The following is an 18,293-nucleotide window of genomic DNA, read 5'->3' on the forward strand; positions in this document are numbered from 1 at the left end:
CACAGTTTCTCGTCAGTCATTCACTAGCTGTCGCCGAGCTAATATAAGGAAGAAAATGGACGAATTAAAAGTGCATGTAAGGCATTGCTTACTATATGAATTTCAGTCTGGCCATTCAGCCGCCGAAGCAGTGCGTAATATATGTCAGCGTGTTGCTCCTGAAGTTGTGTCTGAGGCCACGGCGAAACGATGGTTCCAGCGGTTTCGTAGTGTTTATCAGATCAACCTAAGTCTGGTCGACCGGTGAAGATTGATGTAGCCAAATTAAAAACCTTAATTGAAGGAGATCCGAGGCTAACGAGTCGTACTCTTGCTACCGAGTTAGGCTGCTCTCATGTCACCATAGAAACACATTTACACGAGTTGGGAAAAAACTACAAATACAGTGTTTGGATACCGCAAACCGCCGTGCCGATATCTGCATACAACTTCTGTCTTTTCGCCGCACATTCAACTGGTTGGGCCATCTTATCACTGGAGATGAAAAATGGGTCTTATATATAAATCACACACGCAAACGTCAGTGGCTAGCTCCAAACGAAAAAGGAATAGAGGCACCAAAAACAGAGCCTCACCCGAAAAAAGTTATGCTGACCGTTTGGTGGGATATTCATGGTATAATTCACTGGGAACTCCTACCAAGTGGAATGACTGTTACTGCATCAGTATACTGTAATCAGCTTGAAAATTTAAACCAAAAAATCTGTCAGAATCGTCCACAGCATGCTAAAGTTTTTTTCTTACACGACAATGCTCGCCCACACATTGCAAAAGTGACTCGGCTAAAGCTATTGGAGCTAGGTTGGAAAGTGATACCTCATCCACCGTACTCTCCAGACTTGGCACCTACGGATTACGCATTGTTCAGATCGCTAAGCAATGCCTTGAATGAAAAAAAGTTCGATGATCAAGCCCATCTACGACAGTACATAGCTGAGTTTTTTGAATCTAAACCTAAGAGCTTCTTCGCCGATGCTATTCATTCTTTACCTGAACGATGGAGACAAGTAGTAGATAACGAAGGCCGTTATATTTTTGATAAATGATTAAAATATTAAATTAAATAAAAATTACAATATTGGTTTTGATTCGCTCATTACTTTCTTACCAACCCAATATTTTCTAAATATGTAGGTACATGTGACGTGTAAAAGGGCCTATTTGCTGAATAAATTATTTTGATTTTTGATTTTTTCTGATACTGCTGTCGTGCTTAGACCAAAGACATATGTAACTCCGTATAGACAGATAAAGTTTAAGAAAAAAACGTACCTCAAAACCATACAGAAAAAGGTACGGTGACCTAGATGGCGATACACCTTTGGGGGACGCCCGGCTAGATGGCGCTAATATTAATATTTGATATTTTAACACATATCAAGCTAAGAATATGGGCCAAATTGTCAAAACTGAGGTTCAAAAGTTTTAAGCTTGTGTCGAGAGATGGCAGTCTATGCACTGTGATTACACATTTTACTTTGACACTTTTGACAGTAACTCTCTATAATACTCGATCCTCTTTGCTTAGACCAATGTCGTGGCTGAGCCGTAACTCGCTCGATCTCTCTTTTCCAATTCTAATTCTAATTAACACAAGTTAAATTATAATCCATTGAAAATATTTCAACCTGTGCTACCTTAAAGTAGTCACACCACTATACAGGGTGCCCGGTAATTAATGGACAACCTTTTATCCACCAAGAGGGCAACTTATACTGGTCCAGAAAATCGACTTTAAGGTTTAGTAAAAGTCGCCTGGTTTTCGAGATTTTCACACTTTTTAAAATTTCAATGGATATTAATGGACAACCTTTTAACCACCAAGAGGGCACCTTATAGTGGTCCAGAAAACCGACATTAAGGTTTAGTAAAAGTCGCCTGGTTTTCGAGATTTTCACACTTTTTAAAATTTTAGGTAGTATTAAAATTTTAAAAAGTGTGAAAATCTCGAAAACCAGGCGACAGGCCTTTTAACCACCAAGAGGGCACCTTATACTGGTCAAAAAAAGGTTTAGTAAAAGTCGCCTGGTTTTCGAGATTTTCACACTTTTTAAAATTTTAATACTACCTAAAATTTTAAAAAGTGTGAAAATCTCGAAAACCAGGCGACTTTACTAAACCTAAAAGTCGATTTTATGGACCAGTATAAGGTGCCCTCTTGGTGGTTAAAAGGTTGTCCATTAATTACCGGGCACCCGGTATAATAATATATAAATTAAAACCGAAATAAAAAATCTCTCTTTCAAAAAAAAAACTTTTTTTTTTTCGATCTCTCTTTTATTTACGCGGGAGCGACTATCTTTTCTTTGTTTCTACCGCCGATAGCTCCTTACTCGCTTTTGGTGGGACCAGGGCCTAAAATAGGGCTTAACCCTTAATTTGGCAAAGTCCGGTGGGACGGACAGGTGATAAAAAAAAATATTTCGCTTTTTAGGTAGAATTTTATTTAATTTAACATATGGAAAGAGACTCTTTTATGATACATGCTTTGTATAAAAATACTATTTGACCACTGTCAACACTCGTTTGACAGTTACTCGTCAAGATGGCACCGCATCAGATGTCAACTATTTTTAGCAAAATATTTATGCGTTTTTTTTTGTTTTTGTAAGAACAGGGTATTTCTGTTGTATAAATAATAAAATATATTACATAATAGTTGCAAGTGGTTATGTTTTCAATTTATTTCTCAATTTCTAATACTCATAATCATCATCTAAACAAGTTGTCCGCCGCACCGGACAGTGCCAAATATATACTAAATACGATTTGTCCGCCGTGGCGGACTATGCCAATGTTGCGGTGACACGTGTTGTAACAAATTATTATATAGTTTTGTTTATTATTTTGATTTTCTTGTTTTGGTGGCCTGCTTTTATGCTTAGATTTTTTATTTAATCCAACAGCGTGTGGTGCTGGACCAAGCAGTTAAAATTTTGGCACTTTTAGGTATACGTAGTGCGCGGATATTGTGAATGTTACATGTCGCGCGAGGGGCAATAAACATTAAAGAAAACCGGGTAGATCAAAATTTATAATTTCTTTGTCTGCCCCGAATATTGATAGAATTAATTTCGGGTAGTTTTGTGTTGTTTACATCTTCGACGACATTTTGCTGGGACATCACTGTCACATCAGTCTGTCGTGATCACGGCCTGTGCAACCTGGCCAAAAAGTCGGAAAAAAGTTAAAATAATGATATTTGACTATAAATATGTGCCAGTTTTTTTTTTTTTTCAAGTAAAGTGATTTATTTGAATCTTTCATATGCGAACTGCGGAGTAGAAATAAAAGCATCGTTTAGTGATCGTTTATGCATGAAATATCTCAACGATATATTTCAGTCTTCCCACATACATTGTACTACGTATCGGGCAGTTCTTGACGTTCTCGTAAAAACACCGTATATTTTAACGTAGTGACTAACCGCTGAGCTCGTAAAAATAAACACTTTCACTTTTTTAATTTAATTTTAAGTTGTTTTTTATTGTTATTTTTAGAGTTAGATATGTATTATTTATTTGTTACTTAAGTTTTATGACTAATGGGTGAAAGTGTGCCAGTTTGATTTTCATACAAAATTATTATATTTTTTAATTTTTAAAATAAATATATGTTAAGAAATACTTGTTTATTTTAAATGACCGTATGTTTGGCAGTGTCCGCCTCAGCGGACATATTAATTTATCCCAATATTTGGCAGAGTCCGCTGTGGCGGACATATTTTTTTTCCAAAACTAATAAATCTAGATTTTTTTAAATATTTTTCGGACGCTTTAAAAACACCTGTTATTCAATATATTAAGTAAAATCGGAAAATTTATGTCACCAGAGTCTCTGCCAAATTAAGGGTTAACAGATATATTAAATTCGGGTTAATATTCGGATTAAAAGCGAAATAGAGAAAGTCTAAAGACAGCTAAAGAGGGTTTCGGGAATTAAAGGATTTTAAATGCAAATCTTGATACTTTGAATTGGGATTTAAGGCTTCAGTTTGGCTAACTATGTTTTATCAATATATTTCTTTATTTATATTAACCCTTTGGAATTAAATACACCGTGCTGATATGTGAGTGTGCACGGGAAAACGTTCCACTTTGGCGATTGCTATAAAGCCGCTTTGTCAGTTTATTCATATAAAGATACAAGTAAATCTCGCCTTAATGGTAACCGACAAAGTGGGACGTTTTACTAAACATACTCACAATATAATGATAATATTTTATTTCGGTTAATTGGACAGTACTTAATCATAATCATAAAAGACAGACTTTAAAAAAACCCGGTCAAGTGCGAGTCGGACTCGCTAACCGAGGGTTCCGTACAAACTTTCAATAGTTGAATCATCAAAATGTTATTCATAGAACTCTACAGATTTGACTAAATCCCTCAAGACTCAATTTCTCACATAACAAGTAATATTTTAATATACCTACAATTTTATTGTTAGACAACGTCCAAATAAAATCAAAACTATTCGGCTTCAATAGTTTACGACTTACGACATGTCGCAAGGACGCTCCTGAACCGACCTCATTATATTAGTCAGGGACCAAACGACCTCTTTTACAAAAAGTCGTCGACATCTCCTCTAAATACCTAAAACAGGTATGGATGTGTTCCTCGTTATCTCCAGATTACGAATTGACCTGTTTTAGTTTAAGGAGGGGGGGACGGGTTGAGAAAAAGGGGGAGAAAGATGGCGGCCGACCATCATAGATATTTATTCACATCTCGAGTCCTATGGCACCAATCTGTTCGTGCAAGGTGTCGTTTGAAAGCTTATTAAACCTACTTTAATTGTTTATAAATAACTATACTCATAAAAGTAACCATTTACGAAATATTTGAAAATATGTGTTTTTTTATCGCGCATGAATTGCACAAGTACTAGAAAAATGCGTCTAACTCAATAAACAATAACTTTACCGCAATTGATGTTATTATAAAATTTTCGCGTCTATTCATGCTCTTTCTAAAAATATAAGTTTCATTGGTATATGATAATATATAACCATGTAATTACAAATTTGGTTTAGCAGAAGTCACTCTGCCCGGTCGCAGAAATGGGCGCTGACCGTAGTAAAGTATTCGATATTTTTGAGGTCCTATTTTACGGATCCATATGCGAGAGGTATCGTTTCAAAGCTAATTAAACCTACTATATTTTTTTATAAATAACTATAGACATAAAGGTAGCTGTTTAGAAAATATTTGAAAATATGTGTTTTATAGACCATGAGTCGCACAAGTACCTACTGGTAAAAAATGCTTCTTAATCAATAAACAACAACTTTTCCGGAATTGATGTTAGTATAAGATTTACGCGGAATTTCGTGCGCTTTCTAATAACATAAGTTTTATTGGTGTATAATATTATATAACCAAGTAATTACAAATATGGTTAAGTAGGGGCCACAGCGCCCGGCCACGTATGGATGCTGACCGTCGCCAAATTTTCTATATTTTTCGGATCCTATTTCATTTTACAGGAATCTTTTGAAAGCATATTATGCGTACTATCATTAGTTCTCAATAATTTTATTTGTAACTGTAGTAGCTAACAAAATATTTGAAAATATGCATTGGAACCGATGTGAGTAAAACATGCCTCTAGCTCAATGAATTATATTTATTCCGCAATTGATATAATAACAAAATAAACGGCGAAATGTATGACCTTTTCAAATAATAAGTTTTGTCAGTATTGCATGAACAATTAATGTTAATTTATCCATCATACTCACTGCGCACCGTCATATACATGGATGACCATTTTCGTTGCCGTTTTCATAATTTTTAAGATTGTATCTTGGTGCATGACCAATAAACAATAACTTTACCGCAAATAATGTTATGATAAGATTTACAGGACATTTCATATGCTTTCTAAAAATATAAGTTTTATTGATGTATGATATTATACAACCAAGTAATTACGAATTTGGTTTAGCAGGTGTCACTGCACCCCCGTGACGTAAATAGGTGCTAACCGTCGCCTAATTTTATGTATTTCTCAGATCCTATTTTAGCGATCAATTTGTGAGAGGTATCATTTGAAAGCATATTATGCGTACTATCGTTACTTTTTAATAATTTTAGTCGTAATTGTAGAAGTTTACAAAATATTTGACAATATGTGTATTTTTACTGTATATGAATAGCATTCGCACTGATACGAGTGAAACATGCTTCTATCTCAATAAATTATATTTTTCCGCAATTGATATAATAACGAAATGAACCGCAAAATGTATGGCCTTTACAAAAAATGAGTTTTGTTAGTTTTGTTAATTTGTCCACCATACCCACTGCGCACGGTCAATCGTCATATAAACGGATGTCCACCGCCGTTGCCTTAATTTTTTCATCATTTTACAGATTTTATTTTACTGATCAATTAAGTATATAAGTAAATTCGATACGTGATAGATTATATTTATTATGAATATACGACTAGTGAAATAAAATCTGAAAAATCATGAAAAAAGGCAACGACCGTGGACATCCATTTATATGATGGTGCGCGGTAGGTGAGCTGAACAAATTCAAATTAATTGTTTATGCAATACAAACCAAACTTATTTTTTGTGTAAGTCATACATTTTCCGTTTATTTTGTTATTATTTCAATTGCGGAAAACTATAATTTATTGAGCTAGAAGCGTGTCTTATCAATGCCAATGCTATTCATGCACAATAAAATACACATATTACTAATCAAATATTTTATAAACTTCTACAGTTTCGACTTGAAATATTAGAAATAAAGATAGTACACATAATATGCTTTCAAATGATACCTCTCACAAATGTATCAGTAAAATAGGATCTGAGTAACGTAGAAAATTTGGCGACGGTCAGTCAGCACCCAATATCGTGACAGGGCGCAGTGACCCCTACTAAACCAAATTCGTAATTACTTGGTCATATATTATCATACACCAATAAAACTTATATTTTTAGAAAGCGCGTGAAATTTCGCGTAAATTTTATAATAACATTAATTGCGGTAAAGTTATGGTTTATGAAGTTAGAAGCATTTTTTATCTGTATATGTGCAACTCGTGCTCGAAAAAAAACTCATGTTTTCAAATATTTTGTAAACAGCTACCTTTATAACTATAGTTATTCAAAAATAATTATAGTAGGTTTAATTTGCTTTCAAATGATACCTCTTACATATGGATCCGTAAAATAAGAACTTAAAAATATTGAATACTTTACTACGGTCAGCGCTCATTTTTATGCGACCGGCGGAGTGACCACTACGAAACAAAATTCGTAATTTAATGGTTATATTATCACTTACCAATAAAACTTATATTTTTAGGAAGCTCATGAATAGTCGCGTAAATTTTATAATAACATCAATTGCGGTAACGTTATTGTTTATTGACTTAGAAGCATTTTTTACCAGTACTTGTGCGATTCATGCTCGATAAAAAACACATATTTTCAAATATTATGTAAACAGCTACCTTTAATACAATAGTTATGTGTAAACAATTATAGTAGGTTTAATTATCTTTCAAACGATACCTCTCACATATGGATCCGTAAAATAAGACCTCAAAAATATTGAATACTTTACTACGGTCAGCGCCCGTTTATGCGACCTGGAGGATAACCCCTGCCAAACAAAATTCTTAATTACATGGTTATATATTATAATATACCAATGAAACTTATATTTTTAGAAAGAGCATGAATAGACGCAAAAATTTTGTAATAACATCAATTGCGGTAAAGTTATTGTTTATTGAGTTAGACGCATTTTTTACTAGTACTTGTGCAATTCATGCGCGATAAAAAAACACATATTTTCAAATATTTCCTAAATGGTTAATTTTATGAGCATAGTTATTTGAAAACAATTAAAGTAGGTTTAATAAGCTTTCAAATGACACCTCGCACGAACAGATTGGTGCCATAGTATTCGAGATGTGAATAAATATCTATGATGGTCGGTCGCCATCGTTCCCCCCCTTTTTCTCGACCCGTCCCCCCCTCCTTAAACTAAAACAGGTCAATTCGTAATCTGGAGAGAACGAGGAACATATCCATACCTGTTTTAGGTATTTAGAAGAGATGTCGACGAAAATCGTGAAGGAGACGACTTGTGGCCAAATTGGCTCTAGACTATATCAGGAAAAACGCGATGTAGGAAATGAGCGTTCAAAGTACAGCGACATCTATCGGCAAATTGAGTAAACTAATGCGCGCGAGCTAGTATGGAAGATGACTTGTATGGAATAATTGTGTATTGCGTGAACCGATTTTAGCCATTTTGCCTCTATTTGAAAGCAGGTAATTTCATTGTTATATTGTTAAAAAATACAGGTACCAATAAACACCCGCAAGGGTGTTGAAATTGAAAATGTAAATTTGAAAGGTTCTTTATAAATAAAAAAAAAGTTTTCAAGATACGTGTACGATTTTATGTTTCCTGTAATATTCATTATAATAGCCATGTTTGGTGAAAATTTCATAAATGTATGTTGGTAAACTTCGGAGATAAGGGTGGGGGGAAGGTATTTTTTTTACATTTTCCTTCAAAAAAACATTTTTTTCCAGAACCAAAAAATTATAAAAAATAGTTTTGATATGTACAATTTGAGCTCTTTCTAACGATACCCGACTTGACCTAGTTACTTGAAATTTTCAGTTTGCCCCCCTTTCATTTTGGCCATTTTCTATCATTTACATTAATTAATAAAAAAAAAATACTTTGAACTTTTAGAGGTTCACAATGTTTATAACTATTCCAAATTTCATATCGATAGCATAAGTAGTTCTCGAGATATTTAACAATGTGACAGACGGACAGACAGACGGACAGAGTCGCACCATAAGGGTTTCCGTTGTACCTTTTTGGTACGGGACCCTAAAAAGGGTCAAGTAATAACCTATTTTCATGGTTACCTGGGTAATTGTCATGGGTACTTTGTAGGCATTCGAGCATGACGCATCCTTGGAAGCTTGTATCATTCAAAAAATAGAAAACATTCATTCTTCAGTTTCGTTACCTATTCCGTACGGGAAAATGGGCCATTCAATTTCGGTGATCAAATTGCCCCCTTGCTCATTTTATGAATCATGAACCTATAATCTTACTCGTATACGAAAACGCCAGTCACTGCATGCCCATTGAAATGAAACTACATAAAGTTAAGAATTATAAAGCTTTTCAACCTTCGTCATTACTCATTACAGCGCAGGGGGCTACCGCGAATAACGAAAAAATATATTAGAGGCGCCATCGTGGACATTAATTTGCCTTTGACATCCTTCCTACATCCGATATCGGATCGCATGATGAGAGATGTCTGAAAATAAATGTGATGTGAAATTTTGGTCTGATTTAACTTTTTTTCGGTTACGTAGTTCATTAATTATTTCAATTGATATTTTGTTGGGACCTTTGGAACATCTACGATCTCCTGTGAGAAAACGCTCCTGAACCGACCTCATTATATCAGGAAAAACGCGATGTAGAAAATGAGCGTTCAACGTACAGCGACATCTATCGGCAAATTGAGTAAACTAATGCGCGCGAGCTAGTATGGAAGATGTATCAATTTAAAGCAGTTAATTTGACTTTATTCAAGGTCAAATTACTTTACCCACTAGTGGATAAAATGCGTTTTTACCCGCTGGACATTAATTTGTCTTTGACATCCTTCCTACATCCGATATCGGATCGCATAATGAGTGATGTCTGAAAATAAATGTGATGTGAAATTTTTGTCTGATTTAACTTTTTTTCGGATATTGATATTTTGTTGGGACATTAGTTATCTACGATCTCCTGTGAGAAAACATCAGAATTTATGCGTAGTTTTAAATTAGTAAGAGCTTTGAATGCCGAAAACTATATTTCAAGTTTTTGCTATTGTTCGAACAAAAATAGTATATAAGTGATAATAAAATTGTATCACTTATAATGAGTCAAAAACAGTCAAAAACCCATCAAAAACCCAAAACTTTTCTCTTCGTGTCTCGCGGTAGCTCTCAGGTTCCTAATCATGCAAACAATGATCAATAGAGCATTACAGCCTTCATTAATCATGTTCCATTCACGGCTCTACATTTTCGTGTACAGTTTCTAAAGTAAGATAAATGTGTTTTCTTTTTACGTGAAAATGCAAATCGAGCTTTGGGTGCCATTTTGTCGGCGGTGTGAATGGGTGGTAATTATGCTCGAATTTATTCCTGTAGGTACGGAAACAGTTAATTTTAGGCGTATTTTAGTACCTAATGTAATTTGATTTTCCTATTGAGATGTAGCTGTAGACCTGGAGATGTCATAACTTTTTACAGGTCTGCCGGGTAAGCTGATATGACAATCGTTGACGCTAGACGGCGATCTAAACGCAATCTATTAGACTTATATTGACCGGGATATAGACCGTGATTACCTTTTTAGGGTTCCGTAGTCAACTAGGAACCTTTATAGTTTCGCCATGTCTGTCTGTCCGTCCGTCCGTCCGTCCGCGGATAATTTCAGTAACCGTTAGCACTAGAAAGCTGAAATTTAGTACCAATATGTAATTATATCAATCACGCCAACAAAGTGCAAAAATAAAAAATGGAAAAAAATGTTTTATTAGGGTACCCCCCCTACATGTAAAGTGGGGGCTGATATTTTTTTTCATTCCAACCCCAACGTGTGATATATTGTTGGATAGGTATTTAAAAATGAATAAGGGTTTACTAAGATCGTTTTTAGGGTTCCGTAGTCAACTAGGAACCCTTATAGTTTCGCCATGTCTGTCTGTCTGTCCGTCCGTCCGCGGATAATCTCAGTAACCGTTAGCACTAGAAAGCTGAAATTTGGTACCAATATGTATATCAATCACGCCAACAAAGTGCAAAAATAAAAAATGGAAAAAAATGTTTTATTAGGGTACCTCGCCTACATGTAAAGTGGGGGCTGATATTTTTTTTCATTCCAACCCCAACGTGTGATATATTGTTAGATAGGTATTTAAAAATGAATAAGGGTTTACTAAAATCGTTTTTTGATAATATTAATATTTTCGGAAATAATTGCTCCTAAAGGAAAAAAATTAGACTTATATTGACCGGGATATTGGTAAGAGAAGCCATTGAGATTCACAAATATAAAAATTTCAATCGTGAGGATGGCTTCAAACTATCTAATGTATGGAATCCAGTGATTTGTTTGTGTAAAAAACCGGTGAAGTCAGAATTTTTGAACCATATGTTTAAAAAATATGAAAAAAATCACAAAAGTAGAACTTTCTAAAGACTTTCTAGGAAAATTATTTTGAACTTGATAGGTTCAGTAGTTTTTGAGAAAAATACGGAAAACTACGGAACCCTACACTGAGCGTGGCCCGACATGCTCTTGGCCGGTTTTTATTTGATAATATTAATATTTTCGGAAATAATCGCTCCTAAAGGAAAAAAAAGTGCGTCCCCCCCTCTAACTTTTGAACCATATGTTTAAAAAATATGAAAAAAATAACAAAAGTAGAACTTTATAAAGACTTTCTAGGAAAATTATTTTGAACTTGATAGGTTCAGTAGTTTTTGAGAAAAATACGGAAAACTACGGAACCCTACACTGAGCGTGGCCCGACACGCTCTTGACCGGTTTTTTGATTTTTGTCGAGCTCCCGATATTTCGACGCAGTTGCATGCATCACGATCACGGAAAACTGACGAAGGCGGGTGGATGTCAATCTAGCTCTACACGTTAAACTTTCGTGAGACATATTCAGATACAAAGTATAGACGCCGCGTGAACTCCTATATGCCTGAAGAGGGGCCTCCAAATTGGCCCGAAACAAACATGTCGTAGCAATAGCGATATAATGACGTGAGTACAATCGTAGATTCAGTAACTATTTCAATCTAGCTCCGTCGTGTCAATATGGAAGAGCTATGTCTATAGCAACGATAATGATATTATTTATTTACTTATTTATTTATACTTTATTGCACAACTGAAACAAAAATCTTTTCAATTTAAGATTAGCAGTTAAGTATGTTATAAATGCATGTACGTTTCTTAGAAATAAACAGATTTTTTTTTTTTTTTAAATGTACAAATGGCGGACTTAATGACTAATGGCATTCTCTACCAGTCAACCATCGGGCCAAACAGAGACATGTAAAAATGGTGCAAGGAGAAGGAAAAATGATAATGGTAGAATTATCGAAAACAACTGATTAACTTCATAAAATACTTATATAATACATAAATATAAAATAAATATATACAAACAAAAATAAATAAGGCTACTTATCCGGTCTCGCCAATGCGGAAGAGCGTTACGGCTCAGCCACGACATTGGTCTAAGCGCGACAACGGTGAGCGGCGGCCATACATTGGAGCGAGACACAGCGATGGGACTTTTCATTCGCACGTATGGCTGACGCTCACCGCTGTCGTGCTTAGACCAATGTCGTGGCTGGGCCGTTAGGGAGAGCTAGTTATAGGCACTGGTCCCACCGCGAGCTAGTAAACTATGAGCTATCGGCTATAATATGAAAACGAACAAAAGATAATCACTCCCGTGCAAATAAAAGAGACACGACGATATTGATAGTTCGCTGAGCGAGTAACTGTAAACATCGCCGTGTCTTTTACTAGCTCGCGGTGGAACCAGTGCCATAGGTATGATACGCATACGAAGGAAATTCTGACCCTGAAGTGGTTTTGATACGACATTGGGACCTTACTTGACATGTCAAATTTCACATCTACACAGGCATCTTCTGGGCGAGCTCACTCCATCGTAAGCCACGTCTTTGCCTTTGGCTAGTCTGTGGTCCAGAGTAAGCCCATTCATAATAAGAAAAAAAAAATTACACCTGATTTTAGCAAATGTTGACTCGATTAACTGTGGTTTGGTTTGGCTCAGTCAAAGGTTATTAACTAATTGTTGAAAATACGCTTTATACCTAATAGCTATTGGTTCGGTTATCACTTGTTAACTAAGGGCCCATTTAGACGGTACGAGAACTCGTATACGACTTTTATTACATTGCGGTATTTGATGGCTGTGCAAAACTGTATGTAACCTCAACAGCCCGTAATGTAACTAAAAATCGCACGCGATTGAGTGAGATTGGAGTGTGATATAATTGGTATGAATCATTAAGTACCAAAAATATTAACATTTTGGACTGCAAAATTAGTACAAGCACACACGATTTATTTACCTTCTATGCTGATATAAATTAAGTAAACTTTTCACTTATCTTCTAGGTTTGAGAAAACAGAGATTCCAGAAGTTTAGATTAGTAGTAAAAGCTTGTGAAACATAAAACGTTACTAACGAATACATATTATCTGTTTGCTTAGGCTAAGTCCTTTCAACGGAGTTTCACCTCGCGTTTTACTGATGAATACGTTCGTTATCCGAGAGGGTACTCTGATTTATACCTGTGTGCGTAGCCGAATGCAGAAACGCTCACGAAACGCTCACGATAATATCTCTTTCGTAGCTATCTAGATATCCCCATGGTTGACTGGTAGAGAATGCCTAAAAGCATTAAGTCCGCCAATTGTATTTTTTTTGTGTGCAATAAAGTTTAAATAAATAAATAAATAAACACAGAGCGGAGCGGACAAGCCGCCGGCAGACGTGTCACAGTTGTTACTTCATTGAGCATATAATTAGGAACAGTCAACCAATTGGAACCCTATGCCATTACAACCATGTCAAAATGACAAGCAGTAAGAGATTTCAATTGGTTGACTGTACAACAGTTGTCGTTGTTTGCGTAGTTCGCATGTACACAGACATAAATAAATATTATTATTAATAAATAAATATTATAGGACATTCTTACACAGATTGACTTAGGCCCACGGTAAGCTCAAGAAGGCTTGTGTTGTGGGTACTCAGACAACGATATATATAATATATAAATACTTATATACATAGAAAACATCCATGACTCAGGAACAAATATCTGTGCTCATCACACAAATAAATGCCCTTACCGGGATTCGAACCCGGGACCGCGGCGCAGCAGGCAGGGTCACTACCGACTGCACCAGACCGGTCGTCGGTAGACATGGAAATGATGCGCGTGTATTGCGCAACAGCCCAATAGGAGCGTCCAACTACTAGTGTGTGTGGGCTCAAGAACTTGAGAGAGGCGTATTCAATACGAAGTGCCCAGTACCTCCGATCTCCTTTTCTTATATCTGTGGCGAGACAGAGAAAGACTGCCTTTGCGCCACGTAGGTAGCGTTAACGATTGTCACTTCGGCTAAGCCGGCAGTTTCACCTCGAGTGTAAATTGGTATAATAATAATATTTTAACTCTTTGAGTGGAAAGCGTTGAACGGCAACTAACAAAAAGGCTATGTTTAATTTTTGCCTAGTTTGAGACATTCAAATTACGTTTAAAATGAAAGCTTTGGAATTTTTTTTAGTAGGATGGGGTCAATAATAAATGTAAATAGTCAGCGTCTTTGATTTAAGGGATAGACGTCAAATCTACTCGACCCGTGTATGCGATATTGTATCTCGAGTACTTATATGCAGTCTTTGAAAGAATATGCGTCTTTGATAAGGAACTGCGAAGATTATGAACGATCCAACTAAATTATGAATGGATGAATCTAAAGCTGTGTACAGCCGGCGTATCATGCTTCAAATTTTATCACTTATCCGCGTGGATAAGACATCTGTCACTCTCACACTGACATACTTACCAAAGCGTGACGGATACTTTATCCACGTGGATAAATGATAAAATTGGAAGCATAATACGCCGGCTGGGGACCGATTTTTGAATTTCGAAAGTCGTTAGCATTACGTCGTTTTCCACAGACTTTCGAACGGCGAATTCATGCATTCGAGATTCAAAAATCCGTCCCCAGATTATGCGCGGTCCTTACCAGAAACCCTGTGTAGTGAATTAACACACTAAATTAATATAATACACACTAGACAACGAAACGCTCTGTGTCTCTTCCATAATTAATGCAACAGTGACGGCTTGCATATTGTTTGCTACGAAGTATGAACGTTTTGCACGTTGGCTATTCCAAAATTGCAGAATATCATATGGATTTCAAAAGGACCTTTGATTTACGAGTGAATGAATGAGTGAATGAATTACTTTATTGCGATAAACATGGTATACATCAGCACGGGAAGCCCCAGCCGTCCCTACCGCACTTACAAATAGTGCGATAGGGACGGCCTGCTATTTTATCGTCTATCGCGCGACCATGCTTCCCGTGCTGGTGGTACATTATTTTATTATTCAGACGAAATCAGACGGAATCGTAAAATGAACACTCATCATCATCCTCCTTGCGTTATCCCGGCATTTGCCGCGGCTCATGGGAGCCTGGGGTCCGCTATCACAACTAATCCCAAGATTTGGCATAGGCACTAGTTTTACGAAAGTGACTGCCATCTGACCTTCCAACCCAAAGGGTAACTAGGCCTTATTGTAATTAGTCCGGTTTCCTCACGATGTTTTCCTTCACCGAAAAGCGACTGGCAAATATCAAATGACATTTCGCACATAAGTTCCGAAAAACTCATTGGTACGAGCCGGGGTTCGAACCCGCGACCTCCGGATTGAAAGTCGCACGCAAAAAATGTATCAATGCAATCGTAAAATGAACACTGACTTGTTTTATTCCCGTTGACACTCACACACTGTATTTCGCTGTATCTGCCGGCAAAAAAACCACACCTTTATAAAACGTGCCGACACGTAACGGTTGAGCGTAACTATAACCCCTTCGGGTATTACGGGTACGGGGTTACTATGAAGTACTAAAGACGTTCAGTTTTAGGTCGAGAGAAAGGGACATAGCTATAGCTGTTACATAGCTCCGTCCCTCTCTCTCAAGCTAAACTGAGGGGCTTTAGCACTTCATGGTAGCCTGGTACCATAGAGGAATAAGTAAGGAAAGAGTTGTAACTCCATACATCAGTAAATGCAAGTTATTTGTAGTGACATCTATCGTCAATCACGCGTCAAATAGCGTAAATTATCAGTACCACTACTCGACACTAGGTGTCAACAGTGACCCGTCTGTCAAAAATGATAGATTAAGACAGTTTACAACTTATATTACAAGCAGAAGGAATTGAAAACAGAATACGGATTTATACTATTGTAATCTTGTTGCCTGTGTGTTGACGGGTTAAGAACTTCACCACCCCCTTTCTTCCCGTGGGTGTCGTAAATGCGACTACGGGATATGGGTTAAATTGTGGCGTAGGCGAGAGGCTGGCAACCTGTCACTGCAATGTCACAGTTTCGTTTTTTTTTCAACCCCTTATTTGCCAAGAGTGGCACTGAAGCTTTAGTAGTTTCATGTGTTCTGCTTACCCCTTTATGGGATACAGGCGTGATTGTATGTATGTACTATTGTAATCTTAGCTAAAAATCGTTGAGCATTAGACTTTTTGTTCGTCGCGACATCTTTTGACAAGTAGCGTGACGCGTGATTGACGCGTGATTGAGGCTAGATGTCACTACAAATAACTTGCATTTACTGATGTATGGAGTTCCAAGTCTTTTTTTATTTGTTCCTCTATGCCTGGTACATACCGCATCGGAACCTTATTCCACATTTTTACAAGTTCGACCCTCGGGTGCTTTAAGAAAGCTTATTGTATTTTCCCTGGGAGGGAAACGGATCATCTGTAGTCAGTTGTGGGCTTATAAATCGGGATCTGAGAGGGCTTATCTTTGGGGGAGGCTTATTTCACGACGTCATTAGTTTACTTCGTGGAGCGAATGAAATGCTGATGATTCTGTGACGCACTCATTCTAATAATGGAGAAGTATGAGCATGAACTAGAATTTAGCTCACTGTGAATTTATAGTGCGTAATAGAATTTCATTCTGTTTGAAAATCGAACGAAGCGAAACGAATATCCGAGGGTTTACTGGTGAAACCCGATAAGTTGAACAAACTGGTTTTTGAAATTCGAACTATGTGCGATTTCCACAATGTTGTTATTTCAAGGACAAATTATCGGGTTTCACCAGTAAAAAAAATGTGTTCTAATGTAATATGATTTTAATATAATCGAGCTGAATAAGTACCTATTTGAAAGCTATCTCCCCATATAGGTAAGGTACAGCGGGGCAAATGTCCACTGGGGTACAATTGTAACAGATCCATTTTTGCCATTACTACACTATCAAGTTGAGTTACACAATCGTGTATCCACTGAACACGTGTGCCATTTTAACCAGTGGATACTCCAATTAATAATGCAAAACATAGAAAAAAATGGACCACTTGCATTTTCCCCCCAGTCGAAATTGTCCCGCTGAACCTTACCCACAACTACAAATTCCAATGTGTCCAATATGAGGGTTTAATTTTCGAATGTAGGTGTATCTTAAGTAACTTTGACAGATTGGATTCCTACATTCATACCCAAATCAACCCTTCCTACGCAATAGCGAATATACACTCTACGCAATAATAATCCGATTAAACTGAAATTAAATGAAGCTAGATTAAAATAAACAGATGCCGCCTCTGTGACACGTAGTACTATGAATACATAATGCCATCACAGCCATAGCCGACGGTTATAGCTTAATTAACAACACGAAGAGGCTTATTGTAACGTTACAAATCTCTTCTTGATTTGATATTGACTAAAATTATTCAATCAATGTATATTCTGGCAACACTGACTTATTAAAATTTAGGAAATGCCGTTCGCTGTTACGTTTTTAAAACATTGTGTCTTTATCTACTCAAAACTTAATGTATTAGAGAATAGGCTAGTTTCCTACTAGTCAAATCAGCTTCTTTTTATGGGTTCCCCTTGTTTTGGCATAATTTTACAATCGAGAATTATTTTTGGCATAATATATATTAGCATAATTCACCTTTCGCATAATCTGTTATGGCATAGTATAGTTACGCATAATTTGTCTAGGCATATTTTTGTTTGTCCGAATATATTTCATGCATAAAGGTTATTCGCCGAATGGTTTTTATGCATAAATTATTTCTGCATAACATGGTTTAGTGGAAATTTACTACGCAGAATTTTTATCATAGGTAATACTACTATATTAATGTTGCAGTTCTAACCTAACCTAACCGAAATTCTTGACAAAATGTTTTATTTGTTGAGGTCGCAGTTCTAACCTAACCAAACCGACTCTCTTAACAGCATTTAGTATGGGTGGATATTCTGATTTTAAGAAATATGCCAAATACAATTATGCGAATTAATTTTATTCATAAAAACAATCGGCGTAAACAGAATTATGCGAACTTATTTTCGGACAATGTGTTATTTT

This window comes from Leguminivora glycinivorella, chromosome 23 (assembly GCF_023078275.1).
Source record: "Leguminivora glycinivorella isolate SPB_JAAS2020 chromosome 23, LegGlyc_1.1, whole genome shotgun sequence".
Lineage (NCBI taxonomy): Eukaryota > Metazoa > Arthropoda > Insecta > Lepidoptera > Tortricidae > Leguminivora > Leguminivora glycinivorella.